Raw genomic sequence first — 17,404 nt, 5'->3', positions numbered from 1 at the left:
CACAACGGTAGTAGGATTTATAAATTATTGAGAGTAAAGAGAAGGAATGAAGGTACATTAGTTTTGTTTTAGTTTTACTTAAAACGGTAAAGACTTGTTTAAGAACTGGTGTATTAAAAATGTTCTTACGTTTTTTACGGTGAAAAATGGATGTTTATTTTCTTTATTTCTAAAAACATGATGAAATCAACACGATTTGTATGGCAGTATGTATACTAAAATATCATAATATATTATAATATATAATAGTAAGATAGTTATAATAGATAAACGAAATCGAAACTCAATTCTAATTATGAATGATTTAAAATAGGTCAAGATATATCTTTTCCGCTAATGTACATGTCTGGGGGTATATCACGAGTGGTCTCTTTTTACAAATACGTACATGAAATGTTCAGCCCGAGGTAAATAAAAAATGGAAGACGGACACGGAAGTTTTGCTTCAAAAAGGCTAGAAAGTGTTTTTGTTTTTTTATTTGTGTGACAAAGAAAGGCACCCAGACTCAAATGTAACACATGATACAGTACTTAGAAACATACACTACAGAAATATTAATTTTTAAATCTTCAATAACAACAAATAACATATTCAGCTCGAACTTAAGATTAAAATGGAGGGCGAACAAGGTGGTTTTGCTTTGATATTCATTTAAAAAGGAGTTGTTTTGTAATTAAAATATTAGCCATCGTTAACGCATTCGTTTGTGTATAACCTACATAAGGCAATAACTGTTAGGTTGAACAAATTGGTGTTTTGGAAGCAATAGACTGTTCCAATCGTATTTCAATAAACCCATTCCACATCATATTTGGTTTACATGCAATTATAGTAAAATAATCTCAACAGTAAAGAGAATACAGACGTGAATTCGCAATGGGAAAACACGTAATTGGCAAACACCGGAGCGCATTTGGTAAAAGATGGAAGGGCTATTAAGGTGGAAAAGAGGCTAGAAAACATTTCTTTCGAAAACTGTCGCACTTCTAACATTACATAAAAGGTTATAGTCAAAAGTTAAATTGCACCTTCTGGTTACAAAATGAATTGTAAGCAATACTGACTGTTTCAACAATGCTTAGGATTTGGGACATAATCCGAATTCTAACACTCATGACAAAAACAAAAACAACAGGTATGGTATCAAGTGCATCAGAGCTAGTTCCTTGGATTGTATTTCATTTTCTCTCACTTCTTGGCAGTAGAAATGTCAGCATAGACCCCAGTTTTCTTAAAATGTCACCCGGAGACTGTAATGACACATCATCTTTCTCCGGCATTTTAAGCATCCCTGGAGACATGGTAGCTATCCAAAACTGTATGTTGACATCTTTACTTAAACTTGAACAAATTATAATCAGAAATACATACATTTCACAACTAGTTATAGTTAAACATGTTTCTGAGGTTTGCTTTTCTGTAAATATGCTTCTTTCTCATGACCGGGGTCAATCAGCCACATACACTAGGTACAAGTATTTTATTTAATAAGAAATAAACTGATAGTTAAATAATTTTGTGTTAATCTCTTTATACTGTTGTAATTTATTGACTGTTAATTTTATAACCTTCATTTTATACAATCATATAATGAATTCTAATTACGTTAACAATATTCACTGTTTAGAGGTTCCAACAAAGTGTTGAGTTCCAGGATGTTCTAACTGCCTTCTCTGACATCCGTGATGTTTGCCTCTACTTATTGTATCGTCATGATACTTCTGTACTAGTGACACTGATGTATGGATGGTTGGATTGATAATGTATTAATTATTTTTTTAAAGGCACAACACAAACATAAGAGGATATATATATATATATATATATATATATATATATATATATATATATATATATATATATATATATATATATATATCAAGACAATACACAGCAAGTAATTTTGGTAGATTTTCACCATCTTAAAGGCTGAAAACTTATCACGATCTTCTTTGGTTATGTAAACAGACCAGGAGTGAATCGGGTCCCTAGGTATGAGTACAATAGTGTCAGTCCTGAATTTATGATTTTGTATTTGACGATGTTCACAATATGGTGTATGGTCTCATGCGTATGTCCTTCTCAAGATATGGGCATAAAGATTGCACATGTCGGTAGGCCGGTCTGTCCGTCGGTAGACTGGTATTGTCTGCACAATAACTCGAGTACAATTTGACCCAGGAACAGGAAACTCAGTGGAATGATGCCCTTGTCCAGTAGATGACTCGATTTGTTTCGGGTTCAGTAGGGTTCGGTCACCGGTAACGGTTTTATAAAAAAAATATTCAATACATTAACTTGAAATTGTATGACTTAGGACCATAAACTTACATGACTAATATTACACGGATGCGAAACAGTGGCTCCAGCTCTTTTAGGAGCTGTGTATAAAAAAGAGCCAATGACACTTCCGAGCTAGAGCAAAAGAACGGATAGCATTGTAAAACATAAGTATGACTCGTTATTCTATTTAATATCACAATTATGAGGGCTTATTTGAGAAATCGGGGAATGCAGTGCCATATAAATATGTTTAATCTTCACACGTATTTCGGTTATTTTGTAAACATATTGTTTATGGAGTAATAAAACCGATTCTCCCATCAAACACATGCATGTTTACAAACAAAAGTAGAACATTTTCACCAATTTTCAGCTGAATTTCACTCAAGAAGCTTACATTTAAGATAAAACCAGTATTATCGAGTGTTGTTATTTTGTTTATTTTGTTGCTTAACTCATGAAACAGATCTCTCAAATGTGTTCTCGACATTGTGTAATGTTTTTGTCTTACAAATTTTGACCTATTTTCTATTGATAGCTGAATAATAAATCCAACAAAAACATGAGTAAACTGTTTTGTTATGTTTAGTTGACATAGTTTCCTAACCATTATGCGAATATGTCAATTGCATATTATACAAACGATAAATTTTGAAAATGACATGGGTGTCAATTTTATGAGAAGAAAATCAACCCCCTCATTTCTTAACGGTCAGTCATTATAATGAAGTTTCTTTCTATGATTTCTTCAAGAGTAGGCGTTTTTTTATAACCAGCATAGTTATAGTTTATGTTGTGATTGTCTATCAATATTTACTCTCTTTTCTTCAAACAAAATGTTGGAATAAGATGCTTTAAGCCGGAAGCAGTTTTGCAATTGAGCATTTAACAAACATAATATTTTTAACAAACAATGAAAACATATCGAGTGAGATGGCTACGTTTGAATTTTTTAATCCCATCCTTTTCGAGTATATGTTTAATTCAGCAACTTATAAATTCAAAATCATGGTTAAAGGTCGGGAACTTTGTGATATGACTAATGTTTAAGTTCATTATGTAAAATAACATCAAACTAGCATAAAACTTGCGTTCTTAAAAAAAAATGAATTTTCAAACAATTAACTTAACATTGGTGGTTTGGTCTAAATATATATGAAAAACATAGAAACGTGCTGCCTTAAAATAGGGCCCTTGTAAATGATTGGCTTCTTGGATCGTCCCTATGGTTCGTAATTATTGCATTAGTAATTTAGTATTAATGACAATGTTCTCTATTTCAGCGCGAGGGAGATTGAGTCTACTACCACCGGCAAACCTGGTGTATCCAAGGCGTAAGCATTCAATGCATTGGCATACTGCTATGTTGTAAATTTTAAAATATCTGTTCTCACATCCAAATAGTTTGTCTTTCGTTTTGTTTTTATCCATTGATAAATGGTTTTGTTATGTAAGTGTCGTCTACAAAAAATAAGCAACATTTGGTATTGAGTGAGTAGGTGAGAAAAGTACTCGGAAACTGTTGCTAATATACAATTAGATGTATTATAATAACATCCTTAATTCACACTTTTCAGACCGACGAAGGCGTTTTCCGCGACCAAACCTGGTATACCCGAGGAGTGCAAGGGGTGAGTACACATCCCTATTAAACACAACTGTAACTGGTATTTGTTCAAATCTGTATATAAACTAAACAATCTAAAAACAGTACATCGATGCATTTTAAAACAAAACTAAAACGCTTTCTGCTCTATAGTGGAAGGTTAAAATTACCAATCTAAGTTATAGTTAGATGGCATGAATTATTAAGATTTGATTATTTAATTTTGATTATCAAGAATGGGCGGAGTGAGCGTAGAATACACATTGGCTGACCCATTGTCAACGCAAAATCGGATGTGTATCGGATGAGTGGCAGTGGGAGGAATTTTAAACCCCCGCAGAAGTTGAAATGCTTAATGATTAAGCCTAGAACTTAGCGGTAGCATGTCGGCAATTCCATTGACCTTAAACGTAGGTTCTAAAAATACTGTTGTCGTATAAGCGGCAATCCTTGTTTCATTAATTAACAAATACCTGTTACAATTCGTGGGGGGGGGGAGGTAAATGAATTTTGTTACGACAATGACCGGATAGAGAGTTGGTATGCGTGTGCACATCTTTACTTAAAAACTTGCCCGTAGTTAAGGCATTTCAATATCTGTGAATGACCAACATTGTGATCATTCCACCTTTTCTTTTGAGCTACTGAATGGTTACTTGTGGGCTTTTGCACCTACCTATTAATTATTATGTGAAACTAAGCCTCAAATAAGATTAGTTTATTGTTACAAAGGTGTCCGCCTCTTACACTGGAATTATTTCTCATGGCCTCTTAAACAGGAAAAGGTTCTTGCTTCTGCTCAGGAAGCGGTATCGAGAGTGAGTCATACCAGCTTTCAGCTGTCTTCACAATCGAGAGTAAAAACATATATGTTACTGCTTTTGTAGCAATGTTCATTTTTGGAAAAAATAATGGGTGAAAATCATGGCTGAATTTTGTCCGAATACCCTTCAACATTTTGTTAACAGGTGACGTGAATACCCATGGTATGTGGAACGTGATTAATGTACTTCAGTAATAATGAGTGCAATCTTATTTTTATTAATTCATAGTTCTTTCCTTCAAGAAAATGTCTTCTGTTTTTTTCTTTATAATTCTCTTGTACATTTCATTAATGTGATGTTTTTATTTCAGCGCAAGATGCTGATCAAGAAGTGATTGACACGTCCATTGGCCTTCGTAGACAAGGAAATGCGATTGCACTTCGTAACCTCAGTAGGTGTCTGTGGTATTGTTCCTTTGGCATCAAACAATGCAAACAACATTATTGAGTTAAAGCTAACTGTTTGATAGAACTATATATATATTATCTGTCAAGACGATGCACGATGGTTTTAATATTTTTCTCTTATACTTGTCGATTATTATGGCCAATTATCTTGTCTAATTATCTTGGCAAATTATCAATATATCGTTGTCGGTTTCGTTGCAGATGTCACTGCCAAGTAGTACACTAGTCATTTCGGTAGGGTACAAATGTTATTGGTAAGCTGCTCTTGTATATTTCTTAATTTTAATTTATGGTGTCGTATTCACTATGGAAGTGTATATCGTATATACTGATGCTATTATCTTGAAGTCTTCTCGCCTAGTCTCACGTCGACTTGACGAGATATAACACGACATATTGTAACGATCAACATAAGCACCAGAGGAAGAGAAACCAGGAACATACCTTAAACATTAACAAAATTTATTCAAGAACGGTTTTGCCAAAGTTATTTCAAAGAAGTAAGTAAACTACTAAAAACCCTGGAATAAAGAATATCAAACACAATGTATGTGCACTAAATAAATCCAACAACATTTTCAGAATTATTCCCTCAAAAGGTTGAAGTATAATCCTTACAGAAAATTTTAAATACAACCAAAATTTATGAAATGTTCTAGCACTGGTAAAACTTTTATAAAGACTTGTTTACTTTTTTAAATTAATGAAAATTTTAACAAAGACCCAGGATCAAAGAAGTGCGCCCTTATATCCAAAACTAATATGTTTCATTACATTTTACAAACCTTCTCAGGATTTGTTTTCTCAAATTCTATAAGAATATTTTTTTTATCCTCAAACTCCTATACATAGAATAATTGTAAAATTCTACAAGATTCAAGACCAATCCTGGCGAAAATGTGCTAAGAATATCATAGGGGAAAACATAGTTGATTTTAATGAATCCATGCAGACACAACTAGATTATTATACCAAGAGCTACTGAATTAAAGATGCATATACTGATAACCCTACTGACGTGAAATCATATCGTGAAACTATAAATTAGACATGTTGTTTTTCAGTTAATATGTAAAGAAGTACACAGGAATTTGGCAAAATGTCGCGTAATTACTCGTAAAGTCGACATAAATCAAGTCGACTGACTACATGACCGCAGCATCTGTATATATCATATACGCTTCCATAACAAGTTTATTGTTTACCTTGACGAAAAGATTCAATTGCATGTTTCCAACTTGTTATTCTTTCATAAACTAATTATGTAAATGCTAGGAAATATGGACCGTACTTCAATAAATATATAAAATTTGATAATCAACAATTCGACCCCAAAACAAAAGGTTTGTATACAGAATGTAACCACTACGCCACTAAGCAGCAAATACAATTTGCGGAGGCGTATATTGGGCACCCGAATGGCAACAGGATTTCGTCTGATTTGATACTAGTTAAGTGGATAACACGACCAACTCGATTAGTTGTTTACCAAAAAGTCAAAGGTCTACAAATGACACATCATGTCGTTAAAACAGTAAGTTTACCGAGTAAATGTCACTTCAATGCGGCAAAAAAGCGACAAAATAACGTAATATAAATGTCGACATATACCTCAGAAAAAAAAACACAACATATTTTTTGTCGACAAACGGTGTCAATGTATGATTCTCGTATTCAAATATCTCGCGTTGCAGTGTTTTATTCTAAACATTTCGACTTACACCTCGTTGCAAACAAAAAAAGAACTTTTTGGCGTGTCGCTTACCTTTTGATGACTTATTTTTGAAACTTGAGTTACAAATAATTCTTTGCCTTGTTCTTCCTGCTGCCTATGTTAGTTGGCATCAAGAGCTGAGAACACATATTGTTTAAAGCATTTGTTCTAGATCTTGGTGTGTAGAATAACCTAGTGGTAATCTACTAAAAATTGCGTTAATGATTCCATTCAATTCATAACACATGGCAGCCAGGCGTGGGCTCTTTCCCTGTATGTTCATCATTTAAACTTGAAATATTATTTCTGAAACCGCTTGTCAGAATTTAATTCTGTACCAATCAGGCGCAATCTTACCCGAAAGGTATATGACTGTAACTCAAAACAGAAGCCCGTCGAAGGAGCTTTGACACAAACATGTTTCAACCTTTGAACTCCAAGCGTGACTTTGACCTTTGAGGTACAGACCGGAGTCTTGTGCGCGACAAGCCACCTCATCATGGTAAACCATCATAGCATGCTAAGTTTATTTTGAAAATCCTATGATGCATGGTCGGGATACAGTCCGGACTTGTGATGCAATGTTACATTTCAATATTTTCATTCTTGATAATGTTGCATTCTTATTCTTTTTAAAGTTATGTGAGTCTTTTAATAGATATTTTCATATACATGTACCCAAATCAAGTAGATAACCTTATGTAAATTAAATGTCCAATCAGAGAACTCGGCTGGTTAAAACAAATCTGTCGGTGAAAAAAAAAAATACAACTATATCCGTCCAAACTGTTTAGCATATCTTGTTTCTGCAAAAACTGCTGACACAGTAAAACTAGGCTTGAAACGTTACGAGAATTGTTTAATTATTTTACAAGAAATTTACCTGTAACTATTTACCCAAGACATGCTGACATCCTTTGACCGTTCTGTAATGTTATTGTATACCCCGGACATGCTGTCATCATTTGGCCTTCCTGTAATGTAACTTTAAATCCTGGACATACTGTCATCATTTCACCTTTCTGTAATGTAACTGTTTTCCCCAGGTATGCTGTCATCATTTGACCTTCCTGTTATGTAAATATTAACCCCAGACAGCCTGGCAAGGCTTGACATGCCTGTTATGTAACTGTTTACCCCAGTCATGCTGTCATAATTCGACCTTACTGTAATGTTATTGTATACCCCAGACCTGCTGTCATCATTTGACCTTTCTGTTATATTACTGATTACCCCAGACCTGCTGTAATCATTTTACCTTCCTGTAATGTTTCTATTTACCCCAGACATGCTTTTATCATTTGACCTTCCTGTTATGTAACTGTTTACCCAAAACATGCTGTCATCATTTGACCTTCCTGTTATGTAAATGTTTACCCCAGACATGCTGACATAATTCGACCTTACTGTAATGTAACTGTATACCCCGGACCTGCTGTCATCATTTGACCTTCCTCTAATATAAATATTTATCCCGGCCATGCTGACATCATTTGACCTTCATGTTATATCAATATTAACCCCAGACATGTTGTCAACATTTGTTCTTCCTGTTTTGTAACTGTTATCCCCAAACATGCTGACATCGTTTGACCTGCCTGTTATGTAACTGTTGACCCAAGACTTCTGTCATCATTTGACCTTCCTGTTATGTAACTGTTTACCCCAGAGATGCTGTCATCATTTGAACTTCCTGTAATGTAACTGTTTACCCCAGACATACTGTCATCATTTGACCTTCCTGTAATGTAAATGTATACCCCGGTCATGTTATTAACATTTCACATTCATGTTATGTAACTGTTTATCCCAGGTATGCTGTCATCATTTGATCTTCTGTTATGGAAATATTTACCCAAGATATGCCGTCCTTATTTGACCTTCATGTTATGTAGCTGTTTACCCAAGACATGCTGTCATCATTTGACCTGCCTGTAATGTAACTCTTTACCCCAGACATGCTTCCATTATTCGACCTTGCTGTAATATAACTGATTACCCCAGACCTGATGTCATCCTTTCACCTTCCTGTGATGTGTCTGATCACCCCAGACATGCTGTCATCAATTGACATTCAAGTTAATAAACTGTCTACCACAGACATGCTGACATCGTTTGACCTTCCTGTTATGTAACTGATTATCCCAGACATGCTGACATCGTTTGTGCTTTCTGTAATGTAACTGTAAATACTGGACATACTGTCATCATTTGACCTTTCTGTAATGTAACTGTTTTCCCCAGGTATGCTGTCATCATTTGACCTTCCTGTTATGTAAATATTTACCCCAGACAGCCTGGCAAGGCTTGACCTGCCTGTTATGTAACTGTTTACCCCAGTCATGCTGTCATAATTCGACCTTACTGTAATGTTACTGTATACCCCAGACCTGCTGTCATCATTTGACCTTTCTGTTATGTTACTGATTATCCCAGACCTGCTGTAATCATTTTACCTTCCTGTAATGTTTCTGTTTACCCCAGACATGCTTTCATCATTTGACCTTCCTGTTATGTAACTGTTTACCCAAAACATGCTGTCATCATTTGAACTTCCTGTTATGTAAATGTTTACCCCAGACATGCTGCCATCTTTTGACCTTCCTGTTATGTAACTGTTAACCCCAGACATGCTGACATAATTCGACCTTACTGTAATGTAACTGTATACCCCGGACCTGCTGTCATCATTTGACCTTCCTCTAATATCAACATTACCCCCAGAAATGCTGTCAACATTTGACCTTCCTGTTATATAAATATTTATCCCGGACATGCTGACATCATTTGACCATTATGTTATATCAATATTTACCCCAGACATATTATCAACATTTGCTCTTCCTGTTATGTAACTGTTAGCCCCAAACGTTCTGTCTCGATTTGACCTTTCTGTTTTTTTTATGTTTATCCCGGTCATGCTGTCATCATTTTATCTTCTTGTTATGTAACTGTTTACCCCAGACATACTGACATCTTTTGACCTTCCTGTTATGTAAATATCTACCAAGAAACCCTAGCAACATTTAACTTTCCTGTTATGTAAATGTTAACCCAAGACATGCTTTCATCATTTGACCTTCCTGGTATGTAGATATTTACCCAAGACATGCTTTCATCATTTGACCTTCCTGGTATGTAGATATTTACCCCAAACATGCTTTCATCATTTGACCTTCCTGTTATGTAACTGTTTACCCCGGACATGCTGTCATTATTCGTCCTTACTGTAATGTAACTGTATACCCCGGACCTGCTGTCATCATTTAACCTTCATTTTTTGTAACTGTTAACCCCGGACATGCTGTCATCATTTGACCTTCCTGTAATGTAACTGTATACCCCGAACCTGCTGTCATCATTTAACCTTCATTTTTGTAACTGTTAACCCCAGTCATGCTGTCATAATTCGACCTTACTGTAATGTTATTGTATACCCCAGACCTGCTGTCATCATTTGACCTTTCTGTTTTGTTACTGATTACCCCAGACCTGCTGTCATCATTTTACCTTCCTGTTTTGTTTCTGTTCACCCCAGACATGCTGTCAACATTTGACCTTCAAATTATGTAACTGTTTACCCCAGGCATGCTGTCATCATTTGACCTTTCCCTTTTGTAACTGCTTACCCAAGATATGCAGTCATCATTTGAACTTCCTGTTTTGTAACTGTTTACTCCAGACATGCTGACATAATTCGACCTTATTGTAATGTAACTGTATAACCCGGACCTAATGTCATCATTTGACATTCCTGATATATCAATAATTACCCCAGACATGCATTTGTGCTTTCTGTTATGTAACTGTTTACCCCAGACATGCTGTCAACATTTTACCTTCCTGTTATATAAATATTTATCCCGGACATGCTGACATCATTTGTCCTTCCTGTTATGTAACTGTTAACCCCAGACATAATGTCATCATTTGACCTTCCTGTTATATAAATATTTATCCCGGACATGCTGACTTTATTTGACCTTCCTGTTATGTAACTGTTTACCCCAGACATGCTGTTAACATTTGACCTTCCTGTTATATAAATATTTATCCCGGACATGCTGACTTTATTTGACCTTCCTGTTATGTAACTGTTTACCCCAGAAATGCTGTCAACATTTGACCTTCCTGTTATATAAATATTTATCCCGGACATGCTGACTTTATTTGACCATCCTGTTATGTAACTGTTTACCCCAGACATGCTGTTAACATTTGACCTTCCTGTCATATTAATATTTATCCCGGACATGCTGACTTTATTTGACCTTCCTGTCATGTAACTGTTTACCCCAGACATGCTGTCAACATTTGATCTTCCTGTTATATAAATATTTATCCCGGACATGCTGACTTTATTTAACCTTCCTGTTATGTAACTGTTTACCCCAGACATACTGTCAACATTTGACCTTCCTGTTATATAAATATTTATCCCGGACATGCTGACTTTATTTGACCTTCCTGTTATGTAACTGTTTACCCCAGACATACTGTCAACATTTGACCTTCCTGTTATATAAATATTTATCCCGGACATGCTGACTTTATTTGACCTTCCTGTTATGTAACTGTTTACCCCAGACATACTGTCAACATTTGACCTTCCTGCTATATAAATATTTATCCCGGACATGCTGACTTTATTTGAACTTCCTGTTATGTAACTGTTTACCCCAGACATACTGTCAACATTTGACCTTCCTGTTATATAAATATTTATCCCGGACATGCTGACTTTAATTGACCTTCCTGTTATGTAACTGTTTACCCCAGACATACTGTCAACATTTGACCTTCCTGTTATATAAATATTTATCCCGGACATGCTGACTTTATTTGACCTTCCTGTTATGTAACTGTTTACCCCAGATATACTGTCAATATTTGACCTTCCTGTTATATATAAATATTTATCCCGGACATGCTGACTTTATTTGACCATCCTGTTATGTAACTGTTTACCCCAGACATACTGTCAACATTTGACCTTCCTGTTATATAAATATTTATCCCGGACATGCTGACTTTATTTGACCTTCCTGTTATGTAACTGTTTACCCCAGATATACTGTCAACATTTGATCTTCCTGTTATATAAATATTTATCCCGGACATGCTGACTTTATTTGACCATCCTGTTATGTAACTGTTTACCCCAGACATACTGTCAACATTTGACCTTCCTGTTATATAAATATTTATCCCGGACATGCTGACTTTATTTGACCTTCCTGTTATGTAACTGTTTACCCCAGATATACTGTCAACATTTGATCTTCCTGTTATATAAATATTTATCCCGGACATGCTGACTTTATTTGACCATCCTGTTATGTAACTGTTTACCCCAGACATGCTGTTAACATTTGACCTTCCTGTTATATTAATATTTATCCCGGACATGCTGACTTTGTTTGACCTTCCTGTTATGTAACTGTTTACCCCAGACATGCTGTTAACATTTGACCTTCCTGTTATATAAATATTTATCCCGGACATGCTGACTTTATTTGACCATCCTGTTATGTAACTCTTTACCCCAGTCATGCTGTTAACATTTGACCTTCCTGCTATATAAATATTTATCCCGGACATGCTGACTTTATTTGACCTTCCTGTTATGTAACTGTTTACCCCAGACATACTGTCAACATTTGACCTTCCTGTTATATTAATATTTATCCCGGACATGCTGACTTTATTTGACCATCCTGTTATGTAACTGTTTACCCCAGACATGCTGTTAACATTTGACCTTCCTGTCATATTATTATTTATCTCGGACATGCTGACTTTATTTGACCTTCCTGTTATGTAACTGTTTACCCCAAACATACTGTCAACATTTGATCTTCCTGTTATATAAATATTTATCCCGGACATGCTGACTTTATTTGACCTTCCTGTTATGTAACTGTTTACCCCAGACATACTGTCAACATTTGACCTTTTTGTTATATAAATATTTATCCCGGACATGCTGACTTTATTTGACCTTCCTGTTATGTAACTCTTTACCCCAGACATGCTGTCAACATTTGATCTTCCTGTTATATAAATATTTATCCCGGACATGCTGACTTTATTTGACCATCCTGTTATGTAACTGTTTACCCCAGACATGCTGTTAACATATGACCTTCCTGTTATATTAATATTTATCCCGGACATGCTGACTTTATTTGACCTTCCTGTTATGTAACTGTTTACCCCAGACATGCTGTTAACATTTGACCTTCCTGTTATATAAATATTTATCCCGGACATGCTGACTTTATTTGACCATCCTGTTATGTAACTGTTTACCCCAGACATGCTGTTAACATTTGACCTTCCTGTCATATTAATATTAATCCCGGACATGCTGACTTTATTTGACCTTCCTGTTATGTAACTGTTTACCCCAGACATACTGTCAACATTTGATCTTCCTGTTATATAAATATTTATCCCGGACATGCTGACTTTATTTGACCTTCCTGTTATGTAACTGTTTACCCCAGACATACTGTCAACATTTGACCTTCCTGTTATATTAATATTTATCCCGGACATGCTGACTTTATTTGACCTTCCTATTATGTAACTGTTTACCCCAGACATACTGTCAACATTTGACCTTCCTGTTATATAAATATTTATCCCGGACATGCTGACTTTATTTGACCTTCCTGTTATGTAACTGTTTACCCCAGACATACTGTCAACATTTGACCTTCCTGTTATATAAATATTTATCCCGGACATGCTGACTTTATTTGACCTTCCTGTTATGTAACTGTTTACCCCAGACATACTGTCAACATTTGACCTTCCTGTTATATAAATATTTATCCCGGACATGCTGACTTTATTTGACCTTCCTGTTATGTAACTGTTTACCCCAGACCTACTGTCAACATTTGACCTTTCTGTTATATAAATATTTATCCCGGACATGCTGACTTTATTTGACCTTCCTGTTATGTAACTGTTTACCCCAGATATACTGTCAACATTTGACCTTCCTGTTATATTAATATTTCTCCCGGACATGCTGACTTTATTTGACCTTCCTGTTATGTAACTGTTTACCCCAGACATACTGTCAACATTTGACCTTCCTGTTATATAAATATTTATCCCGGACATGCTGACTTTATTTGACCTTCCTGTTATGTAACTGTTTACCCCAGACATACTGTCAACATTTGATCTTCCTGTTATATAAATATTTATCCCGGATATGCTGACTTTATTTGACCATCCTGTTATGTAACTGTTTACCCCAGACATGCTGTTAACATTTGACCTTCCTGTTATATTAATATTTATCCCGGACATGCTGACTTTATTTGACCTTCCTGTTATGTAACTCTTTATCCCAGACATGCTGTCAACATTTGATCTTCATGTTATATAAATATTTATCCCGGGCATGCTGACTTTATTTGACCATCCTGTTATGTAACTGTTTACCCCAGACATGCTGTTAACATATGACCTTCCTGTTATATAAATATTTATCCCGGACATGCTGACTTTATTTGACCTTCTTGTTATGTAACTGTTTACCCCAGACATGCTGTTAACATTTGACCTTCCTGTTATATAAATATTTATCCCGGACATGCTGACTTTATTTGACCATCCTGTTATGTAACTCTTTACCCCAGACATGCTGTTAACATTTGGCCTTCCTGTCATATTAATATTTATCCCGGACATGCTGACTTTATTTGACCTTCCTGTTATGTAACTGTTTACCCCAGACATACTGTCAACATTTGATCTTCCTGTTATATAAATATTTATCCCGGACATGCTGACTTTATTTGACCTTCCTGTTATGTAACTGTTTACCCCAGACATACTGTCAACATTTGACCTTCCTGTTATATTAATATTTATCCCGGACATGCTGACTTTATTTGACCTTCCTATTATGTAACTGTTTACCCCAGACATACTGTCAACATTTGACCTTCCTGTTATATAAATATTTATCCCAGACATGCTGACTTTATTTGACCTTCCTGTTATGTAACTGTTTACCCCAGACATACTGTCAACATTTGACCTTCCTGTTATATAAATATTTATCCCGGACATGCTGACTTTATTTGACCTTCCTGTTATGTAACTGTTTACCCCAGACATACTGTCAACATTTGACCTTTCTGTTATAGAAATATTTATCCCGGACATGCTGACTTTATTTAACCTTCCTGTTATGTAACTGTTTACCCCAGACATACTGTCAACATTTGACCTTTCTGTTATATAAATATTTATTCCGGACATGCTGACTTTATTTGACCTTCCTGTTATGTAACTCTTTACCCCAGACATACTGTCAACATTTGACCTTCCTGTTATATAAATATTTATCCCGGACATGCTGACTTTATTTGACCATCCTGTTATGTAACTGTTTACCCCAGACATGCTGTTAACATTTGACCTTCCTGTTATATTAATATTTATCCCGGACATGCTGACTTTATTTGACCTTACTGTTATGTAACTGTTTACCCCATCCGCGCTGTCATCATTTGACCATCCTGTTTTGTAATTGTTTATCCAAGGCATGCTGTAATCATTTGTAACTGTTTACCCCAGACATGCTGTTAACATTTGACCTTCCTGTTATATAAATATTTATCCCGGACATGTTGACTTTATTTGACCTTTCTGTTATGTAACTGTTTACCCCATCCGCGCTGTCATCATTTGACCTTTCTGTTTTGTAATTGTTTATCCAAGGCATGCTGTAATCATTTGACCTTTCTGTAATGTAACTTTTTACTTAAAATCTTGTTTTTTGGACATGCTGTTGTCATTGTTATATTTAACTGCAAAATTAGCACCGAATCATTTTCAATCCCAGCATCTCTTCGAACCACTCGCAGCTCACGTCCTAAAAACGTTTTATGAAATGTAGATGAATGGAGATCATACATTATGTTTTCGAAGGCCTGTCATAAGATCCTCTTCAGCTGAATTAAAATCACATATGTGTGGTGTTAACCTTGTACCATGCATCTCTGTACTCACTTGGAATGACTGATGTAACCGGTCCAATTTATGTAAGAGCCAACAAAATACCGAAATAAAAACGTAGATTTTAATTATGAATGTGCTATAAAATAACTTATAAAACAATAGCGACATATTGTTTATAAATACTGTATATTAGAAGTACAAAGGCGCCAAATATTTTCATAAATGAAATTTTCACATGTACCAGCGTTTCCAAAAAATATATAAGTAACGTACACACACCATGTATTTAAAATAAGATTGTATGATACATTAATGGTAAAACTTTAACGTTAAAGCGGAAAACCATGATGTCGAAAACATGTGTGTCGCAAAATATTTTCATATATTGCCAAAACGTTATATTTTTTTCTCGCACATGTATGTTTTTTCTCACCACCATAAAACATTTGGACTTATTGTCGACAAAAGTTATGTAAAGTTAGGGTAGATTGGCTTTTGTATTAAGTTTTTGTCGGTTGAACTTATGTCGTGTTAATGTCAAACTTGCGCAATAGGTTCACTTTTTCTTTAAAGACATGATGCGTTATATTATGGAGATATTTCGCCTTGTCTGTTGACTAATTGTCTTGTCTGTGTAATGTCGATTTAACTATCTCGAATCAGACGACATCAAGTCCCTATCAGGGTTCCTTATGAACGCTTTTGCATGTTTTAGCTGCTGGTACCTTCAATATAGTTCAGATATGTCATAATGTTTCTTTAATGTATTTTTTTCGTTTTGCTTCAGATGCAGCAGGACGGGGCGATATACATAGGTTGAATGAATTGTAGTCGTTTTTCATAACCTGTTGTATCATAATATACGTATTAACCAAAATCTGTCTTCCATTCGTTTTTAAGCAACCATTAGTCAATAGGAATACATTTCCAAATGACGAAAACAATAGTTTGAAATGATAACTACCATTAGATAAATTGTACTTATCGACTGCGAATCGGTCAGATGCAATTCAAAGATGAACCAAACTTCTTTGAATACTTATGATAGTTGGTTAGTCGAATACTTATCTTTAAATCTTTTAAGAGGGCTGATCCAAGACCATGTAGACGTTTTCTACAAACCCCACAGTTAACTATGGTCGAGTCTGTACATCATTGTATATCAAAATGTTACCAGAATGAGCTTGATAAATTGATACAAATGGAATAAGAAGAAAACGTTTAAATAACCATTTCGACGCTTAGTTGCCAAGTTTCTGGTGATTTTAATACAAAATTAAACGCTTTCAGCCCAAAGTCTGTTGCATTAACAAGAATCATAGAAATCCATAACCTTAATCCTGTTAACCTTCGCCCATATAGCAACACACACGGCTATAGCTACGTAACTAACCGAACAATGATACACGTGTCACGTCGTTTGAAGTCATTGACGAAAGTTAAATACTTTCGTCTGATCACTTGCCATTTGTCATGACTCTGACTGCAGATGTGAAGCGTCGAATGGTCGCCAAGTTAACAATATAAATAATGGGTGAACTCATGTCGCTTTGGACAGACTTTCAACTAACGACATGT

General features: G+C 35.2%; 1 long non-coding RNA gene across 1 annotated transcript; it reads left to right on the top strand.

Moving 5' to 3' along the window:
• Nucleotides 1-16,703, top strand: LOC128213123 (uncharacterized). The gene is made up of 6 exons (XR_008257685.1): nt 1-52; nt 3,568-3,618; nt 3,862-3,915; nt 5,025-5,105; nt 5,323-5,375; nt 16,614-16,703. It is a non-coding gene; the product is annotated as an uncharacterized LOC128213123 (long non-coding RNA).
• The last annotated feature ends 701 nt before the right edge of the window (nt 16,704-17,404 follow it).

This window comes from Mya arenaria, chromosome 13 (assembly GCF_026914265.1).
Source record: "Mya arenaria isolate MELC-2E11 chromosome 13, ASM2691426v1".
In the NCBI taxonomy this organism is placed as follows: Eukaryota; Metazoa; Mollusca; class Bivalvia; order Myida; family Myidae; genus Mya; species Mya arenaria.
The sequence above is the reverse complement of the archived record's forward strand: the minus strand, read 5'-3'. Positions and strand labels throughout refer to the sequence as shown.